Source organism: Protopterus annectens, chromosome 10.part0 (assembly GCF_019279795.1).
Source record: "Protopterus annectens isolate FY-2018-M chromosome 10.part0, PAN1.0, whole genome shotgun sequence".
Taxonomy (NCBI): Eukaryota; Metazoa; Chordata; order Ceratodontiformes; family Protopteridae; genus Protopterus; species Protopterus annectens.
The window spans coordinates 1,280,179,220-1,280,202,425 of NC_056744.1; positions in this window are offsets into that span (position 1 = coordinate 1,280,179,220).

The window sequence follows — 23,206 nt, forward strand, 5'->3', positions numbered from 1 at the left end:
CAAACAGTATAACAGCACAACAAATATTGTGCATCTGACAATTGAACATATGGGTATAGAGGTCAATACTAGGCTTGTTGCCCTAGGGAATGACAGCTTAGCCAGAGTGTGCTTGGCATCTGCATCCCCAGTACAGTAGGCTACTGTGCCACTGTAAAGTAGGTCACATAAGGTAACGTGTGAGGCTAGTGAGCTGTGCCTCTCTCAAGTAGGGGCACAGTGGAGATCCCAGGGTTTGAATGTGTTAAGTCACAGCAATGTTGTTGGTGTGTGCTGGAAGAGGGTTGCTGAGGACCTCTAACAGTAAGTGACCATCAATAACAGACTGAGGGGAGCCCTATCTGCATTGTCTGGACAATTTCACTGTCAACACCGTGTTGTGATGATTATGTGGGAATGAAGTGTCATGCCGGTACTGTTCACAGATGTCCTCCCTCTGTGGACTGCAGCTCTGCAATGTATTAGCTCACTCTGTCTGTTGGACGGCTCATATATGGCTGGTGTACACCTGACAGGTGTCTTGTTGTGGAGCAGTCATGGGTATATATGGGATAGCATGATCAATGCAAACCTTACACATGCTCATAGAATGCAATTGTCAAGGATTATGCAGGATGGCCAGTATAGTCCCCCAGCATGGGTCCTTTGAAGTCGCCCACCCCAGTCTTCACAAGTGTAGAGTCTGCTTGTGCTAAATACAGTTTGTTTGCAGTGACAACCTTGCCTGGGGGTGGGGATGGGATATGGATGTCCAGGGAAAGGTGGGTATGGTCAGATATCAACAATGGTGGTCTACCTCTGGTGTGGAACAGTGAGTACCCATGTTGCAGATGGACAGGTGCAATATGTATTCCCCATGTGGCTGTGGTGAGTGGTTCTGCCATAGCACATGGACCCACAAATTGTAGTGGCTGTAGGGTAAAGTGGTAGAGGCCTGAGTAGTTCTCACACACAATATGCCTGTACCTGATGTTAACAACTGGAATGGTGTATGTGAACACCTGCATATCCCGGCACTGTTCCCAGGGAAGCAAAGTGTGTGTCCTGGATGTGGGAGTGGTGTTCTGGACTGGTTGTGTTGTGTGTTACAGGTCCTGTGGTCATGAAGCATGGTATAGAACATAACCTGCCAGTGCGATGTGCATATCTGACCCTGACGTAGGTGGCTGCAAATGCATATATATGCTATCCCCCACCTGACAGATAGTACTAGATGTACATACCTCTGTAGAAATAAAGATGTCAGCACCCTATAAATACTGCAGGTGCAGACCAGATGCCCAGTAATTCGGTTAGCGTGCTCTGATAATGCATCTCCCTCAAGTGTCATAATATAGGTAGGTAGGAGTTCGAACCATGCAAATGCTCAGTGTGTGTGTGTGTGTGTGTGAGCGGGGTTGATGTGTGTGCAAGTCTGTGTGAGGGAGATGTCCCTTTTAGCAACTGTGAAAGCACTCTACAGGATGCACATTCCCCTCTCTAAGCACGGATGATGTCAGCACCCTATAAGTACAGCAAGAGAAGGGAAGCTTCCCAGTAATTCGAATAGTGCACTCCGCTAATGCGTCTGTCACGAGTGTCATAACATAGTTAGGTAGAGGTTTGAAACCTGCAAATGGCAAGTGTGTGTGTGTGTTTGGATGTGAGGAGTTTGTGTGTGTGCAATTCTGTAGGAAAGACATGTGCTTTTTTGCAATCAGGAGATCACACTACATGATGCACATTACCCTTTCCAAACACTGATGATGTCAGCACCCTATACATTCAGCTGGTGAAGGGACACCTCCCAGTAATCCAAATAGCGCACTCTGCTAAAGCATCTCTCTCAAGTGTCATAACATAGTTAGGTAGGACTTTGAAACCTGCAAATGGCAAGTGTGTTTGTGTGTGTTTGAATGTGGGGAGTTTGTGTGTGTGCAATTCTGTATGAAAGACATGTGCTTTTTTGCAATCAGGAGATCACACTACATGATGCACATTACCCTTTCCAAACACTGATGATGTCAGCACCCTATAAGTACAGCCGGAGAAGAGGAACCTCCAAGTAATCCGAATAGTGCACTTCGCTAATGCGTCTCTCTCTCTCACGTGTCGTGACTTAGTTAGGTAGGGGTATGAATCCTGCAAATGGCAAGTGTGTGTGTGGGGGTAGTAGGGAGTGTGTAATTGCAAGTGTGAGAGAACAGATCATTTTGGCAAATACTACAATACACCAGATGCTGCATATTCCCCCAGTAAACACAGGGGATGTCACCACACTATCAGCACAGCCCAACAGGGCTACTTGGCCAGTAATGCCAATAGTGCGCTCTGCTACTGGGTCTATTACCATTGTCAGAGTACAGATAGGTATGTTTTGGAAACCCACAACTGCCATGTGTGGTTGTGTCACACATTATGACCTTGTGTGGGTCTTTGTGCATAACAATGCATGCCATTGCCTAAACCAGCAATGGCAATGCACACATGATGTATGTGTGACACATACACATAAATACCTGTGACCTGCAGTAGTTACCATGTCTGACACGTGCCTCGAGTGGATAAATGGTATTCGCAATGCATAACAATATGACTGTGTCTTACTATGCAGGGGCCGCACGCGGTATGTGTCTATACAGTGTGGGTGTATATGGTAAAATACCTACAGCAGGGGATACACATCTGGTCTGGGCCATATAGTCTACATGTAGTCGATGTACAGGTGCTGCATGTTCCCACCTGTTGTGGGAGTGGTAACATGTTATTCCACTGCAATTCAGTGACCACATGCTGGGAACCTTTCAACTAGTGTGTTGTAGCTACAGTAATGCTCACGCACAATGTTTGGCTGGATGCAGTCCAGCCATATAAAGACATTTCTTGAGACTGTCATATTGCCAGTGTTGTTATGGAGGATAGGTGAGTTTCCTGTGTATGGGAGGGTTGTGTGTGCCAGGCTATGAACCAGAAGGCAGTCTGACACACTGTTAGCTGCACATGAATAGGCCCTGATGCTTTATGCTGTGCCAACAACCTGGAGGTGTGTGTACCTGTGGTGCCTTGGGATACCACCCCCCTGTCCATGTGTGTTACATGTGTAGGGGACGACAGGCATGGTATGAGGTATAACCTGGCAGTGATGGGTTGCACCTGTGAGCCGTGAATCAGGACTCTGGTACTGCACAGACATTGCAGTTCACCGTGCTGAGGACAGTGTCCAGTGCATGCATCTTGCAGTGTACACTGCTGGTGTTGTGTAGCATCACTGTTAGTGTCCTATCCTGTGTGATACCCGTGGAGGTGGCTATGTAATCTGTGTCCTGCAGCATAAGGCACTATGTGTGTATCAAGGGGCTTTTCCAATATACAATGGCCCATGGGAGTCATGTGCAAGCTGCCCCTCGCAAATCATTGTGACTTCCCTAGCATGTAAGCACACGTTGACAGCCAGTGGATACCCTATGAATGACATTGGAGATTGAGCAGAATGTAGACATAGAACACCCTTCCTACATATAGTGGTAGCATACCTGGTGAGGGTATGATGGAAACCAAGATCAGGCTCATACTGGCCCGTGCCACATGCCGAGAGATCCCTTCTATGTTCCCTATCATGTAGTCCAGGGAGGTATGTCTCAGGTCATCCATACTGGCATGGTCAATGACTGAGTCATATGTTTCCATGCCTCTGACTGACCTGTATGCATGTGTTTTGTGGTGGACCATAGTGCCCCACAGGCATATCACTGTGACCTTCACCATGTACAGCTTGTTGAGCGGGACCCCACTGCAGCGGCCAAGAGAGGTACCTGACACATCTGTAGCAGGTGTGTTGTGTATCCCTACAGGCTGTGAGTGTGTGGCACATGGGATGTGTGTGCCATGTGTGGCATGTGCTCCATTCCGACATAACGTATGCCTGTGTGCCAGCTGTGGAGGTGTGTGATGCTCAGGCAGGATGCTATTCTGAGTCTCCAAGTATGCCCCAGTGTGTTCAGATTGCTGTCAGTGCGGGTCTATGTCTGACTGGTATTGTAGTCACTGTAGTATGTCATGCCACCTGACAGGGTATGGCATTACTGGGTTCAGAGTGCTCAGTCCTCAGATTGGCTATGTGGTGGCATCCCACACATGTGTTGTACATTCCTGGCCAGCGGTGAGAGTTGACTGCATACATGTGGCAGCTGTGACATTGCCACATGACTCACATAAACCACAACTGGACCATAGAGGTGATTCACAGGTTACCTTTGCACATGCTACCATAGTAGTGTGATTGCCATGGTGATTACCAACACATAGGGCCAATGGGGAACAACATACTGAAGGTGTGTATGTGTGGGTGTACTGCTACTGATTTCATAGCACTGGCATATATGACTGCACACGTGGGTAAATGCCAGGTAAGACATGTGCAATGTGTCACAGGCAATGTACATGTGAACAGGACAGACAGTGATGTTCTGTCATGTGTAAACTTGACATACCTATAGTACGCTATGCAGATGTCACTAGGAGTCCACAGAAGCACTGTGACTCTGCATTGCAGTTGGAAACAGTGTTCCAGGGAACCCCAAGCGAACATGCATGCAAACAAAGCTACAGTACGCGGGGCTGGAAGTAGTCCACTGTACAACAAAGAAGGAGTAACACTAACAGTAGGTAACAGTGCAAATATGTAGGCACTATCAACATGTACCCAGGAATGCACAGCTCAGATGTCCATAGTAGAACTGATATTATGTCATAGTTAATTGTGGTTTGGATTACATTGGTACTGCACACATATCAACATGCGCAAACATCCACATTGCATAGTCATTGTGGGCAACTTGCCACCATTACTGTACATGTCCATCATTGCGTATCACTACTTGCATTAGCTTCCCCCCTGTGCTACCCATGTATGTGGCTATCTGTTGACATCCTTACCACTGGTATGCAATAATGTGCAGCTGTTACTCTTTGGTACGTACTATGGGTGTAGATAACAATTCAGGACAGTCATACGGTTACTGCATCAGGCATGCTGGGATATACACACAGTCATATCAGTACACTGTACTGTTACCAACATGATACTACTAATATACTTCTATGTAGTCACCCTGTGCATCAGCAACATGTTTACCTGTTCCTGCACTGATGTTGGAGATTGCAGGAGGTGGCACGGTTTCATCATATGCACAGGGTGTGAATTAGGTATGCCTGAGTCTGCCACTGATACCACCAATTGACATGTGTGTGTATGTGTGTTGGTGAGGGACAGCAGTACAGGGTGGGGCACTGTTGGTGCAGTGTGTGCATGTATGCGGTAGCCCTAGGTGTTAAAATTTCGCATGTGTGTATGGACGCACACAGTTCCACCTCATGGTTGCCATATACAGGAGTTTGTGGACAGCCACAGACTGCACCTGGCAGGTCATACAGATCAGTTTCTGTGGGCACGGACACTGTACCTGTGCCTGGCAGGGGTGCTACGGACTGTATCCGGTACTAAGCCAGACTGGGTACTGTCATCAGAAGCGGGAGTGTGTTGAGTGGACACAGGTCCCTGTTGGGACTGTCCAGAGCCACGTGCATGTGGTCTCCTGGGGCATTCTGATGACAGCACAGACCCAGCATTGCTGCGGCTGCTGGCACTATGGGGGCATCCGCGGGCCTGTTGTCGTCCATGCCGACTGCCAGCTGCTGCTGTTGCTGGCATACGGCCACGTCGACGCCGCAACCTCCCACCATTGCCCTGGCTCATGGACATGTGGTTGTGGAACTGCTGTAATATGTCCCCACAACGTCTGTCTATGACATTGGTGAAATTACGGATAGCATCCGCGATGTCATGCATACTGTCAGTCATGGCTGTGCAACATGCTCTAAGCTCCCTCAGACCTTGTCTGGTGTACCTTTCCATACGCGACTGTGCCTGCATGACAGCCCACAACATAGCTGAGGTTGACAGACCTCTTTGGGCATGTCTGCCAGAGGCAGTACGCCCACGGATGCTCCCACGAGAACCCATGGGCAACTGTCTGTGTGGTACCATCGCAGGACCCTGCCCATGGCTGCTGTGTGGGGAAGCATGTGCCACAGATACCACATTACCCTGGTCAATGCCCACTGTATCCTGTCCATCACCTAGGGACAATGGTGACATAGGATGTATTGGCAGGATGACTGTGCACAATGATGGGGTTGACAGCTGTGTACTGTCAATTGGCTGACCAATGGCGGACCCTGACACGCCTTCCTGTGCCATTACACAGACATCATCATTATCAGTACCTGTGGCACCAGATTCAGGTTCCCTGCTGCAGGACACCAGAGCAGCACCAGAACCTGTGGGAGGAAGACAGGAAACACAGTTTACAGTGTCCACACAATGTTACCAGTGATGCACTAATGCACACATGCACACATGCACACATGGACACATGCACACATGCTCACATGCACACATGCACACATGCACATGTGTACACAGGCACACATGCACACATGCACACATGCACACGTGGACACAGGCACACATGCACACATGCACACATGGACACAGGCACACATGCACACATGCACACCCCACAGTATACACACAGAGCACTACTGAGTTACACTAGTATTACTAGCATTATCAGGACTATTGTAGGTATTGTTAAAACACACTCACCAGCATGGATGGCCTGCCTTGCTGTAACACTGGAGGGACCTGCAGAAATGAGGAGATTAATGTCAGTGGGCACAACTGTGCCATTGATACTGCATATGATACAGTGCAGTAGTACACCAGTTGCCTTTCACACGTCAGCTGCTGATATTGCCAATATCACACCTGCACAATTACATACTATGTTGACAGCTACATACCACGGACACACCTTACACATGCATAAACTAACAGTGTACAGAACAGTCAAGTGTACACATGGCATATTACCTGCATGCTCCATGTCTTGCTGCTGTGTGGATCCAGCCTCCATCATGATGCAGGTGTATTGCTGTTGCTGTTCCGGGGCTGGAGCCACAACACTTAGGAGTAGCCCCTCCAGTCTGGTGAGGGGGGGGGTGTGTGGCCACCCCACCTCCTGTGGCAACCTGTTGCCTGTGGATATCCGACGCATGCTGACGGACATTTCTGATTAAATCACTGCAGTGATGTTGTACCTGCTCATATGTCCTATTATGCGTGCCAATGTCATTTACCCTACGGACAAGGTCTTGCCACAGTGCAGCCCTCTCCTGCTGATTCTGGCTGGTGCAGGAAAACAGTATGTCATAATCCCGCACCAGGCTCTGGTGTATCTCCTCATCTTCTGCTGCAGAGTAGGCAGGATTACGCTGACACGCCATGTCCCTGGAAGAGAACACAAACAGGATATCAGCAGACTATGTCAGCAATATATGGCACACATACTATACATGATGCTCAACTGTAGTGATATACTACTACTACTCCCATATGTAGCATGTGTGTGTCTCTTGGTGGATACACAAGTACATGGCCAGATACCAGTGCTCAGCCAACACCTGTGCAACAATACCTGCCACATTCCATACAATATAATAGCATGCCCCATCGGTCAGCACACTGTGACAGGTCCAATGCACAACCTCACTCTGGGGGTTCATACCAAGGTACTGTATGTGGAACGCCATCCACTACTGTGATCTGGACACAAGTTACTCGGCCTGGATATACATATCCCACCACCACCAGCACCAGCACAGTAGACTACTTTGATATGTATGTGATTAGACAGTTATTCACTTGTTAGGACTGAGATGGTATCCATGCAGCCCACTGGGCCAGTGGAAGCCACAACCTACACTGCTGACCCCTTTGTGAATGCTTCCCACGGACATCCCAAAGATTGCATGGAACATGCACACACATTTCTAACCCAGACCCTATACACAAAGGTTAGGCATCCTGTCCAGTGGCAGATTGTATAACAATAGAAGGAGGCTACGGCAGGACAGAGCAGATTCACATTAAGGGAAGGCATCTGTGGTCAGCACTGGTAATAAGCTACGATCTCTCATAACAACATCCTACTCTGGGAGGGAAATGGCCACGAACACTATAGATAACCACAAGGCCTTCTTCAGTTATGTTACACATATGTTACACATATGGACCAAACACCTCAGATATGCTCTGAGTTAATACACACCTACTTAACATTCACCGAACACACAGATATTGGCAACATTCTTGCAGACAGGTCCGGTGCACGTATCCCCCCTCCTCCTCCCCCACAAGTAGAAATACTTATCACAGCTGAATGTAACCTCCCTATCATCTCACATGTCCAGGTGAGGGCCGCCCTCAGCAAAGCAGAACACATAGCATCAATGTGACCTGATGGTATCCCTGGATGTGTGCTACGTGAACTCCAAGAGGACATACGACCGCATATAAGACTGATATTTAACCTTGGCCATACTACAGGATATGTACCTGAACACTGGCATACAGCAACAGTGGTCCCACTCCACTAAGGAGGCACCTCTACTGACCCTGGGAACTACCGCACCATAAGCTTAACCAGCCTGGTCTGCAAAGCTATGGAATGATTCAGTATAGGACGCATATGCAGCGATATTGGGTACCTGCAGACACTTGTTCCTGGCCAGTTTGCCTTTGTGATGGGCTGATCCTGCCTTTTGAACCTGGTTGACCTTTCAAAACAGTCACTACAGCCATTGATGAGGGTAACGCAATCCATACAGCCTACCTGGACTTGCCTAAGGCCTTCAACACAGTACTGCACTCAGGCATCATAGACAAGCTCATTAGCTTACATGTTACTACATATGTCACATGATGGGTTGCACACTGGTTGACATACAGAATCCATAATATCGATATTGTAGGAGCCATGTCAGACTCAATGCCAGTCACATGTGGTATCCCACAGGTCTCTGTCCTAGGACCCCTCTTGTTTGGCATTTATTTCTCATGTAAAAGCGAACATGTGTGGGTTGTGGGTGACAAAGTTCCCAGATGACTGCTAACTAAGCGCCATAGTCGTTACACTAGCTGACACACACATCCTACAGACAGGCCTCACTGCAACGGAAAACTGCTGCCAGGATCATGGCCTAACACTGAATGACATGTAATGTATAGTCATCCCCTTTTGGTGGAACTACGTGCACACAACATATCACATGGACATACCTATAGATACAGACCTATGACACATATGGAGGGTTCACAGTATGCAGACTATTAACCTGTTACTTTACATTACCTGTGTTTGTCACAGCTGGTTGCGTTACCGCTACTACTGTTTCCTGCTGCTGCTGGCATGGCTTGCTACTGTCACTGCTGACAGCTTAGACTCAGTGTGTGCACCGTGTGTTGTTGTTTGTGTTTTTTTTTTCTCTCTCTCTCTGTCTCTGTCTGTCTCTCTCTCTCTCTCTGCCTCCAGACAGTGCAATGAACATATTGCATGTGTGGAGTGTGAGTACAGGATGCTTTTGTAGGTATCTGCATAAGTCCACGTGATGGCCTCTGCACCAATTGTAAGCCAGCATTTGCTAATTGCATGCAGCCAGTTGTGTACTGATTGCAGTTCTCACTGTGATTTCAGGACAGTGCTATAAAAGGGTATGTGAGACAGGCGTTGCCCTTTCAGATTGTAAGGGCGGGGGCCATGCTGGTATGCTGTGGACACTGTTCTATGAGTGTAAAGGTTAGTATCTCTCTCATGATTCAGGCTGTGTTGTAGATTCACATTTCTCCATTCCTCTCTCCTGTTTCCTGTAGTAAGTGTGTATGCACACTGACACCTACAACTATATATATATATATATATATATATATATATATATATATATATATATATATATATATGCAAATATACATACATTTATATATGTACATTAACTGACATTATTACCTACTAGCTACCAACTAGCATGGCTGTTTCTGTTCACACACTACTATTATGGAAATCCACTAGTTTTGACAGTAAGTATAAATGACATGCTTTGTGTACTACACATCCTATATTCCCTTTACATTCATTCCTACTATTACATGATATATTTATTTTAGCACAATGTCCTTGTATAAGAGTCATGGCTTAGTGGTAGGTCATGCAGACTACTGTTTCCAAGGTCCTGGGTTCGGGACTGACAGTGGGATTTTATTTTGCTTTTGAACTGACTACAGGACCTGTCAATCAGAGTGACTAAGGCACTTTTAAGCAGTTGTAACCGGGTTAGTGCTGGTTTGCGCAGAGCTCACGCATGCGCACTGGCGTTCAGCTCCGCGCACACCCGCTTACAATAGCTTAACAGTGCTTACTCTAGCGCACACCCGCGCTATCTTCTTTGAAAGAAATGAAAATGGGGAGACAGGAAAGTGGTGAAAAAGGGGTCACAAAGAGGGTAAGACAGTAGGGAAACAAGCTTGGGATTTGCAGGAGGGATGTAGGTAAGGCCCATAGCTGCCCATTTCTTCATCAGCAACAGCTGTGCATATGTATGTAATTTGGTGCGACATTTGAAACCTTCCACCCCTGAGAGAGGTGTCAGGACAACAATAACACTTGTTGTACAGCCAATTGTGATTGATAGTTTCCATGTCCAGCAGACATGTGTGCGGAATGGGCAGCTATGTATGGGGTGTAATTTTTTTGTGGGTACAGGGTGCCTTTTTTTTTTTTCAGGTGAGAGTGGTATGTCAGGTGAAGGAAGTCGGTATAGCTGGGGAGGTAGGTTGGGTAGGTCAACAGACAAGACAAACAAGATGCATACAGGGGTGGTGTATGACACGTGTCGGGGGTTACACAATTGACAGGGATGGATGTTTGGATATCCAGAGCCCATGAGCCCACAGATGGCAACATTGGAACTGATATCCCCACCCATGGGCAGTTGCCACTGTTCCTTCACTGCCCAGGACGGGGCTGTGCTGGGGGCTGTGTAGGCTGGGCAACAGGCATGCCCGTAAGTTGTGCCACCTGTGCCTCAAGCTGGCATAGGGGCCCAAGAACAGAGTCCCGGATCTCCCTACGCACCACAGTCCGGACGCTACGGAGGGTGAGTGGTGGTTCTCTTCCGGCCACACTTGCAGAGGGGGGACGAGCCCCATCCCCTGCAGCGCTTCCACCCACAGGTGGCAAAGGGCCACCGGAGGAGGGTCCAGACTGGGCATTAGTGCCAGGTGCACTCGCCAGCTGAGGTGGGAGAGGTGGGTCCGCTGGAACCCGCCTTCCCTGTCGTCCTATGTTTTGCATTATGTCATGACAGTTTGGGTTAGTAACATACAATAGCATTCGCAATTAGTTGTAACAGCATGCATTAGTATTCCCATTAACCAAACACCCAGATATTCACACCATTGAACAGCGAGCATAACACATGCATAATTTGAACAGCAATACACAGTCCAACAACATGCAGGGTTGATTGATCGCAACAGGCCATCAGGTTTGGATGTATGAACAGGGCAGATGCATCAACGGACATGCAAATATTTATGACCCAACAGGACAAATGTCCAGGGGTGTTAATTGTGATTGCACATACCATTTTCACGTGGAATGGGTTATATGTGGTTATAGGGTGGGGTGAAGAAAATAATATTAACACCTTCGAATACCAATACATATACTGCACATTTCTAATAGCTGCACATATATACACACTACTGTTCTAACTACAGTTTCCTATATGATAACTACTTCAATTTGGTGATAGGACTGTTACTGCTACATCAATATACATTTTATTGTTCTTCATACACATTCATATCTGGCTTTGCTCAGCTACATCATCCTGCTACATTTGCTTTATATAGCTATAGACAAATGTGGATGTTTGGTATGTCAGACAATCATAATATCTGCATATTGCAGACTGAGAGCAACATATCCAGATTTTGGGATACACATTCCAGCTGCAGCAACACTTTGAACAGATTTCGCTGTTTGGTTCTGCTTCTCACATTCATTTCATTCTGTACTGACTGCAGTATACTTTATTCAGTGGTTATTACTACTTTATTGGTGGATTCATAACTTTCTCACACTCTCTCACTTGTTTTCATTTTACTATTCAGGATGGTACTTACTTCTAGGCTTTATTGACATGTTTTACCTGTAGTTATTACAATCCTTTCCAGCAGTCTCACTTCTGTCATGTTTCAGTATTTCAACAGGGGTATATTTCACACATGTGATTTGCTCATCTTCTGCAGCTGTACTTTTCAGCCTGCTGCAGGTTGTGTACTATTATATTACAGGTGGGACATCTTTATTTCAGACTTTATTTCAGACATTTTCATTTTTCTGTTTGGATTACAGACTGCAACACACTTTTGTAATCAAGCAATACTTGCAAACACTCTTACACTGTTACTTGCACATTTTATTACTTAGTGACTACACTGCACTCTTTTGCTAACTGTCATACTTTTATATTTATTTACAGTTACTGGGAGAATTACTGACCTGCCTGGTGGCAACCGCACCAGCCTATCGCCATAGGCTCTGCAGTTCACAGAACGGACACCTGCAGCTGTAATATAAATGAAGTAATATTGGAATACACATCTCCATAATATCAGCTAGTTTAATTTCTTACATACATAATTAAATGTAACTTACTCAGTAGTGGGGCGTTGGGCATTTGCCGGGCCTCCTGGATCCAAAGGTTCAATTGGTCCTGCTTGCATCTCTTCAGGTCCGCATGGTGGTGATGGACCTGCTCACTAGTCCTTGGAATCCCTGTAGCACTGGTGAGATCATGAGCCAACCGGTCCCATGCCTCAGCCCTATATGCTCCCCACAGGACCTGGCCCTGCATGAGTTGGGCCTCATGATTGTGGACTAGGAGCCAGACCATGTATCTGGACTCCTTAACGCCCCACCTCTGTGCTCAAAAGCAACTACCCTCACCTACTCCTGACATTCTGGCTGCAAGTTAGTTTTACAATTGTTTGTGCTGTGTATTCCCGACTATGGGGCTTATATATGCCGTTTTTCCCGCACATATCTGTGATTGGCCATTTTGGAATTGTATCAACTTCACAGAACCTGCTTTGTCATGCTCCACTTTGTATTCATTCCTATATATTTGCTATTTCTGCATTTCTAGATACTGCTGTCATGGTTTAGTGGTTCAGTACCTTGACTATGGTGCATAGTATCCTGGGTTCAAACCTGGCCACCGCTTTTTATTTTTTATGACTGTCTAGACAGGCTAGGGGGTGTGTCTGTGTAAAGGCAGTTTTGATACAGCTTGCTCTATGTTGCCCGTCGGTTAGCTTGTTGGCGCGGTGCGCACCATAGATTCCTGGAACAGAACAGGTTTAGTTGTCTGTTGTAGGTAGAGCCAAAAAAGATTTATCTGGAGAATACCATACCCCAATGATGAACAAAGTCCAGGAAGACCATTGTTGATTATCCGACCTGCAACTACTGAGGGTGTCTGCCATTGTGATCCTTTCTGAAGAATGCAAACTGTCTGAAAAAGAAGGTTGTTTTGAATGGAAAGCTCCCATACTATCACCGTTAGTCTACAAAGGTGGTAAGACTTGGTATCCCCGTTTTTGTACCACATGACTATGGTGATGTCTATGAATAACCTGAAGAAGACTGGAGTCCAAAGATGATTCAAGGACTTAAGGGCCAGAATCAGAACCTTCATCTGTTTGATGACTATATAATCTTTCCTTTCTTTGGCAGAACAAACCCTCTGTACCTTGGCATTGTTAGTACAGGGTCCCCATACCAGGTTGGATGCATCTGTGTAGAGTTCTTGGCAAGGGGCAAGAGCTAGAACAGGTACTCCTGGATTGAGAGAAATCTTGTTGATCTACCAAAGTAACTCCTTCCTGATGCAGGGCAAGAGAGGGATCTAGAAATCTAAAGGGTAGCAGTGCTGAAGCCAAATTGACTTGAGATACCCTATAACTTCCTTATGTGGAGTCTGGCATGGGGAAGTATAGGAATAGTCAATGCCATATTCTCCAGGGCTCTCAAGTACTCTCTTGCTGAAGTAAATTTAAAGCAGAAGCCTTATTATCAGTTTCTGGTATAGCACTGATTACATCACCCATATAAGACAGGATAGATAAAAGGTACCTGGACATATGATTCTGGTAAATGACAGCCGTAAAGGCCAAGGTATCAGAGGTATAAACATTTTTACCATACATGTCCATGACTCTGCTGTCCTTGTCTGTAGGCAACACATTAGAAGAGGGTAAGAACTTTTCTGAAGAAATAGAAATCAGAGCTGGGACAGTGGAGAGATTTTTATAAAGTAAGTCTGAGCATCAAATCCTTTTTATATAGTTCATCTGGTTTCACAGGGTTAGGAGTTCAAAAGTCAGGATTCAAGAAAGCAGTAAAAGTATCCTAATGAGCCTCCAGGACAGGGGCAGTGGCTGAGGGCTTAGGAGCATCCATGTCCAATAGACTGTAGTACCTCTGTTGTGCATCAAGAATCTTAGTGCCCCTCTTTAAAAATGGTTGTGTCATTTTAACCGCAGTATCCTTGAAAGAAAACTCCTCTAAAGGAGAGTTAGAGATAGGGTGTCATCTTTATCAGAAGCTACATCCATACAGGGATGGATTTGGGATTCATAACCTAGAGAATCACCCATCTAATCCTGATCTTCTTCTTCAGAAGAACAACTCTGTCTTTTCAGAGGGGTGGAAGAGCAGCAGCAGCAGGAGCAGCTTGAAAATACTAATGGGCCTGCAGAAATGGAATGGCTGCAAGTAAATCATGAAGAAATTATCGTCATTCTTTCTGAGCATCCCTTACAACCTGAGGAAGAGAATTATGTAAGGTTTTCTGATTTTTCTTTGTTGGGACATCTGTTTGCATGAGTAATGGAGTTTCAGCACCCTGACAGACTTCTATCAGGGAACCAGGTACTTTCTCTGTTACTAAAATATTAGGAGTACCTCCTGGTCCCCCAGAGATGGAACCAGCCAAGGTTCAACTACTTTTCTGAAGCAGGCATTGGGTCAGCCACATAAGGCATGCTAGTAGGCTGCCCCATATCAGCCTTTAATGAGGTCATGAAAGCAGGGGCAACCAAAAGAACTGGACTATCTGAGGACCCTTCAAATGACACAGAGGAGATGTCCAGATTGTGCTGGGAGGCTGAAGCTTCATGGTTAGCCTTCTCAGAGTTCTTATTATGTGAAAGCTGGACATCAGGTCAGGAAGGCTCAGAGGACATTGTGACATGCATGAGTTGTTTGAGCCTTTGGTTTTCTAAATAAATCTTTAAGGAGGAGAGACAGGTGCAAAGGATCTTCATGATGAAGGATCAGCAAATAACACAGTCTTTGCAGTTATGCTCAGCACCAAGCCAAGAAGACATACTAGGTAGTGATCCTGTTAGGAATTCTTCTCCCACAGTCACATTTCCATCACCTGGATGACATGTAGCAAAATTAGAACTAACAATTAGAAGAGGAAGGGTCCCCAGTTGGGTACATATCTGCTCAATGTATTGCTGTACATCTCACAGAGTGAAGACAAAGTGAAGCTCTGCTTTCTGGCTGGTGGCAAGGGAGTCCTGAGGTAATTTGCACACACACACACACACACACACACATACATATATATATATATATATATATATATATATTTAGACCATGCAAGAGTTGCAAAAGGAACTCACCCAGGGTTTATTATGCAGAATGCAATACAGAAGTATTGCTATCCTTGACAGAGGATCAAAAAAATGAGAAGTAATGCCTCTGCTATCTTTAACACAAAACAAATTCCAAATCAAAAACTTTTTATTTGGAGGATATTTCCCTCTCTTAGTAATACTGCAACAATGATTTTGATTTTGTAAGAACATCATATTAGACTTCACAAAGTATGATATCAAAGTCCCCATCATGCTAGACCTCCATCATTTGGCTTTGTCAAAGGGAGATCCTGTTTACTCAGTTTAGTTAGCGTCATCAAGAAAGTCACAAAGGCCATAGACAGGCATTATTCTGTTCCACATTTACTTGGATCTGGTGAAAGCATATTACATTATACACCATGATGGAACCATTAGTAAGCTAAGTGCCTGAAAAGTAGATCCATGCGTGGTGAGTGAGATATCCAGCTGGCTGAAAGACAGAACCCACTCAGAAAGCATGAAGGTGACATTAATTATAGACTTAAATACTTTAATTATCATCTGTATATTCTCGTTATTGTGGTATCCATGATTTTGATTCCTTGATTTGAATTAATTTCAAGACTTATAGTTCAAGTAGCTAGTATGATAATTTTGTGTTATTTATTTCCTATCAACAATACTACATTCTGCATATGTAATTGCTGTTAAAAAAGTGTGAAGTAAATAATGGTGTGCTCCAGGACTCAGAACTGGGACCCCTCTTTTCCGCTTCAGTTTCTCCACCCTCCATACCAGGAATCGGGTTCTTTTAACTAAATCTGCAAATGACTAAAAAGTGGGAGTAATACCTATTCATTACAGCAGGACATACCCCATGTACAATGTGATCTATGGGAAAATGGGGAAAATCAAGTGCTATAGTTTTGTCACATTTGGTAATACACTATAACCAAAACCCTACCCCAAAATGATAATGATCTCAGGCATCTTGGAACCTGGGTTGATACATCCCTCTCCTTTGACCACCATGTAGCATCAGAAAATCTTTTTATTTAGCACAACTAATATCTAAAGGCATATCATCCTGGTAAAAAGACATCTTTCTCAGTATCCAGCACTAACTAGGCCAGTTATTACGTACAACACTCACTTTAGGATATACATTCCTAGAAATATTAAACAACTGGAAATGCCCAAGAAGTTCCTAATCATGTTGACTGCTGCTCCAAAGAACCTGAGCTACTAGGAAAGACTTGAAACATTATTCTCTTACTCATATTTTTACAGCTGACAGTTGGCCTGGGAGGACCTGTAGCCTTGGTCTTTTGGTTATAATAGAGCCTATATCCTGAAGAATCTGTATGGACTGAATAGTTTACTGTTTGCTTTTCTTTGAAACTGCAAGGACAAGTGAGTGAATATTTTGATTTCTGGACTATTGAATGCATCTATGTTTTTGATGTGACTTACATCCAGTGTCTTTTTTGGATTTACATGTTATGTCTATACATGAGCATATGGCCAAGACTTTCCAGTTTTTAGTTATTTTCAGAATCTCTGCTGCCAAGTGCAATCAATAATTGAGATACAAATTGCCTATCATACTGTAAGTTTTCAGACCATACCAGCTATGGGTATAGCAAACATTAATCAGACCCAAACGTGACTAGAGCTATTATACATTTCTATAACTGTTGTGTAATATTTTGTATTTGTTATTTAATTTATTTATTTTTTGTGCTTACCTGTGTTTTCACTTTACTGTACAAAAATAGTTCAGCTCCTTTATTTCCTATGGTATATTTTCTCGCAAACAGTTAAAATGAAGTCCATTGCACAGCAGAAATTAAAACTTATAAAATTAAACATACTGCAAAATGAAAAAGATAACTAGACAAACTTTTAAGGGCTTGCTTCTCATTTCTTTAATAGAGACTTTTTGTAAAGTCAATTATTAGGCCCTGTACCACTTGAATATGTTCTTAATGTCACAGGTTGCACTAGGTAATCTGAAAATCGAATGGTCTGCCATTAAATTTAAAATACATCTTATCTTGTTAATATGTAAATTCAAACAGGGATAAATATTAGTTTTATAAAACATCTACCAAACAACTTTTCTATACGCCAAAGAATTCTAAAAAATACCCACCTTTACCTCCCTTTCAATTTCTCCAAATATTTTGATTTCTAACTCCCATTGCAGTGTGCTCAAATAATAAAAAGACCTTTTTTAATTAGAACAACTTAAACTATGAGCATTGCTTTCTGATTAATGTTTGCTAGCATACCAATGCTCAAGTATCTATGCCTTAAGTTATGTGCATCTTTTTCAATTTAGAATGAAGGGCATAACAAGATCTAGTGAGATATACTGTGGTGGTGGTGATCTATGTGGGTATGAATAACATGGCATGCAAAGCCTTGAGGGATATGCAGAGAGACTTGTCAGACTTACCCATGTATATGACAAATGCAGAAAAAACACTGGTCGAGAGAGAATTCCTTCCTTCTCCAAGAATGATCCCTAGGCACAAAGAAAGGATAAGTGTCTTCAATAATTGTTAAATAGTTGGTGTCATTCCAGTGGAATCCAGTATGTGTCCAGCATGGTGTGAGATGCTCAGTCATCCTACTTGCTTTCTCATGTATTGCCTGCGCCTCTCATTCCAAGGCTTCCACATATTGGCTAAAGCCTTTGCTGCACCATAGTGTCTTCTTTTAGGCAGAATCAAGATGATGGACATCCAGGTATGACTGACATATCAAATCCAAACCTGGATCACATTAAGGTAATTCCACTCAATGTTTCAACAGCAAAATACCTGACCTTTTGGCTCTCCTGCAATTGGAGCACATTCATGTCTGTGTAAATGTTCTGAAGTCCCTCCCTCCTTCCATACTTATGACTTCCACCTCCCTTGTTTTCAGATCTAATGGCAATTATGGTATGTCTTCATATTTAACAGGTAGCATATCTCTTTTAGTCAGATCTCCAGGGACATACAAATTGAGCTCACTTGAGCTCTAAATCACAATAAAAAAACAAATATCAGTATATAGCCCATTACAGGATACCCCCAGTGCCCATTGACTGCTAAGTAAGGTTCTTAGATATAAATGATGGACCCTCTATAAACAATTCAAATCATCAACTAGTGACCTTCACTATTAGAACCTGAGATACCAATATCTCAGACTTCAAGAATTTCAGATGTAAAATCTCATTAAATTCTATGATGAAATTTAAGATTCACTCATTCAAGTATAACCCCAGACATCTCCTCATCAAGAAGCTACACAAAAGAGTTCTATGCACACTAAGATAATTGTATCGACTAAACTATGTTCAAATGCAGTAGATGTCTTCAAATCAGTCTGTGATATAGCAACCTGAGGCTTAATGCACAGCGTTATGAGCTATCAGCCATTTTTTTACTTTTTCTCTGCAATAAAAAGAAAATAAAAAAGTCCAGAAAGTATACAGTAGATCAAAAGACACTCACATCAAAGATAACATTTAAAAAATGACAGTAAACTTTAAGAAAACTATTAGAAATACTATGACACCCCACGAACTGTCAACTGAGGTAAGCATCTGAAACTAAGGACTACTACAAATACTTATTTAGTTACATTAAAAAATGAAAATTTAAATAAATAAATAAAAATAACACCCAGAATTTCTCAAAATGTTCTCAGGATGGTAGTAACTACTCTGGTCCACCAGACATTGTCAACATACTAGCTAACAAATTCAGTGCCAGCATAATCCTGGAATCATTATTCAAAGCTCATGCTTCCATGAAACCTTGAAGACTCCTCCCATCAGCACCAAAGATCATGTGCTACAGGTGTTCTCAAAGACTAAAATTAGTTACTCCATGAGACGACTTGATCATATACCAGACTGTTCAATAAAAATTTCCAAGCAAGGCCTGGCCTAATCTTTGAAGTTTGGCACTCAGCAGTGGTGACGCCACTCCACAAGGGCACCCCCTCCACCTACCTTGGGAATTACAGGCCCATCAGACTGGCCAGTATTATATGAAAAGCCATAGAGCATATTGCAACTGATTAATTATGACATTTAAAATGTCATCATGTTAGACCTGCACAGCTTGGCTTTATTGAGGGTAGATGCTGTCTAATAAATCTGGTTAACTTCTTTGAAAGAGTAACACAAGTTGATGATTGCAGCCATCCTGTACACATTACATACCTTGACCTGGCCAAGGCCTTTGGCACTATACCCCATGCTAGCAGCATGCATAGTAAGTTAAATGCATTGCAAAAAAGGTCTGTGGTAAGATTGAGAGCTAATTAGCTGAGGGACAGAACCCATAGGATTATAGGATCATAGAATCATAGGAAGTTGAAAAACACAACAAATACCAAAACTGTAGAACCAGGTAATAGAGCAGAACAGCGCACAGCTGTCCACAAAATCACTTTATTTGAGCACTTTCATCGACTGTAGAGCCAAAAGACTTCTTCAGAAAAGCATGATAATATTCAAAGCAGTTTAACTAGATAAAACCACATCACATCCTGTGACATCATTGAACTTCCCACCATATTTTTTAAAGCAGCAACCACCCATAGACCCATTTTTTCACAAACAGTACAACAATGTCTTCTTTAAAACATACAAAATTCTAATTTCATACAATTAGTAAATGTACAACTGACCTAGAATTATTTAAAAAGCATTGGGCAGTGAAAATAATGTGCAAACAGACATAGTGCATAAACTTGTACTGTAAAACTGTCATGCATTGACTTCACATGTGAAAATCCGCTTTTAATTTTAAATAGCTAGAAATAGACACCGTTTCATTAAGCCCCGGGGGGTAAGTAGCATTACACCAAAGTTGCCACATAAGTTCCCTGTATTCGAGGAGTAAATCCATTGGGCCCCCCTCCCCTTATTACACACTTGTTCTAGGGCACTAAATTTAAACTGGTGTTCGGAGAAATCCATCATGTGTTTCCACAGCACATTTCTGATGCTCTTCTTTTTGATGTCATACCTGTGTTGATAGATCCATTTATTAAGGCTGTTAATTGTTTTCCCTATGTAAAATTGTTGACACTGCTAGCAGATAGCCACATACATCACACATTTAGCCTTTGTTTAAGGAATACCCTTCCATACCCTAAAATATTTATTACTTCATTTTCTATACTATAAGAGCATTGTGTGCACTGGCCACATTTCCTCAAGCAACCTTTCATCTCTCCTGAGAAACATGTTTCTAGTAAATTCTTAATTGACTTGTCCCTTTTGGACACGATCAATGGTTTGTCACCCAACTTACTTTTATAGTGCTGGTCACAGTAAAACAGTACCCAGTTCTGGTTGATTATGTCTTTTATTCTCCCATAAAGGGGATTAAATGATATTACCAAGGTGGCGCAGCAGTTAGTGTTGTCGCATCACAGCAAGAGGTTCTCCCGTTTGATTCTCGGCTGGTGCACCTTCTGTGTGGAGTCTGCATGTCCTCCCCATGGTTGAGTGATGCAAAAGACATGCAGGTAGGTGCATGCATGAATATTTATTTTGAATTTATTTGAAAACAGTAGCCAATGGTGATGCTAGTTCTTGTCTGAGCCTATATAGGATGTAGCCCGGGCTGTTATCAGGTCCCATTGATGCTGTGTTTTTGGCCTTAGAGAGGGCATTTATGACCTACTTTTTAGAGATACAAGGTAGGAGACAGGTGGTAGAGATATCATGAGGTACGTGTGGCAGGGATGGGGAAATTTTCACTGAACCTGTTGGCTAGCAGCTTAGTGTATGAGTATTAATTATCAGTTTGGCGCATATCTGAGCCATATGTTTTAGGTTACAGATGTAACTAAAGAATGCCTTATGGTTGTCCTTGGTTGAGGAAGCCTGGATTCATAATTTGCCTTGGAGGACTTTTCAAGAAGTCTTATTTGCTTATTTAACCCAAGGAGGGAGTGTCTCCATTTTAAAGCCTGCTCCTTCTTACTCTTGGACAGCAGTTTCTTCCTTTTATTGTATAGCCTGTTAATGGTGGCTGTCCACTAGGCAGGTATGCTTTTCCTTGATGAGCTTGTTTTATTCCTAACAGGTACTGCTGAGTCAATGCAGTTATACAGGTGCTTGTATAGGGCAATGGTGTAGAGCTCGGAATAGTTACCATTAACGGTTCCGTCTGAGGGGAGAGGTGCAATGAAGCTATTTATATGATCCTGTAGGAGGTTATAATCTGCTTTGGAGAAGTTTTTTAGTTTTGTTGCTGCTAGGAGAGGGTCAGGTGTGATAGTTACCTCAAATGAGACTGATTTGTGGTCAGATCTCACCAGGGATGAACTCACGGGGGGGGGGCTACAGTGGTATCTCACATTTGTAAGCACTAGGTCCAGGATTTTGGCACCCCTGGTGGGGGTGTCAACCAGCTGGTCCAGGGCATTGGAGATGACAAAGTCGAGAAACCTTTGGGCAGGTGAGTTTGAGCATGAGTAATTCACCCAATCAATGCTAGGGTAGTTAAAGTCACCCAAAACTATGGTGTTAGGATGTATCTTGATAGACTCAAGTTGATCCAAATAGGCAAAGTGGGTGTTCTGATTCATGGATGGGGGTTCTGTAGCTGGCAATGACTTGAACAGGTGTCTTATTGGGTCTACTTTAGATGACCGAAATACCACTTACCCAACTTTTAAATTGCTGAGACGAAAGCACCGAAAAACCACTTAAACAAACACTTACATCACCGACAAAAACTAAAGGTAGGTAACCACTTGGCCACCATGGTGAACTTTGCCCCTTTCCCCACTGTAGTGCAATCTCGGAGTTGGTATATTTAGTTGGGAGGGTGGGGAGCTGCGCCTCCACATAGGGGACTGTGGGGGCAGGCCAAAGCCCCCCACATAGATGGGTTTCATGTGATTAGGTTTTTGTATTTTGCTGTGGTGCAACCAAATGGTTACTTACCTGTACTTTTTTGATGGTGATGAAATGTGTGGAAGGAGGTGAATCCTGATATGACTGGGGGCTCTCCACAGTCTTGAATCAGGCCTCCATGACTGCACAAATGTCTGCATCCTCCAGGGTGAGGACTGCTTCCACTGAGTGCAGTTTCATGTTAAGACTCCTAACATTTAGCAACATGACCTTGAGGTTGTTTTGGTTAGTATTTTTACGTCAGGACTTTTGTCCTTGTAAAAAAGGCACTATGGGGGTGTCAAGAGCCTTAGCCAGTAGCTGAAATGCCAGGGGTAACATATGAAGACTATCTCTGTGAAAACATCAAGGTCAGTCGATCATATCATCCCAGGCTGACAGATACTGGATCCCCATAGAATGATAGGGTGCAGGTTTCTCATTAAAGTGTATATCAGTAACTAAGTGATGGTCGACGGGGCTCCATGCTTAGACCTCTTTGTGTGGAATTTAATTTTCCAACCTCCTGATCACAAACCAAGACCTGTGAGACCTGTGGGTAACCAGCTCTGCAGATGAGTGCAAACCAGGAGTCACTGTCAAAGTACGCTCTGACACCCAAACCCTAAAAAGAGAAAATTAACTTGTAAACACCTTGTGTGTTAACAGTGGGTTTAAATTAAATGTTAAAA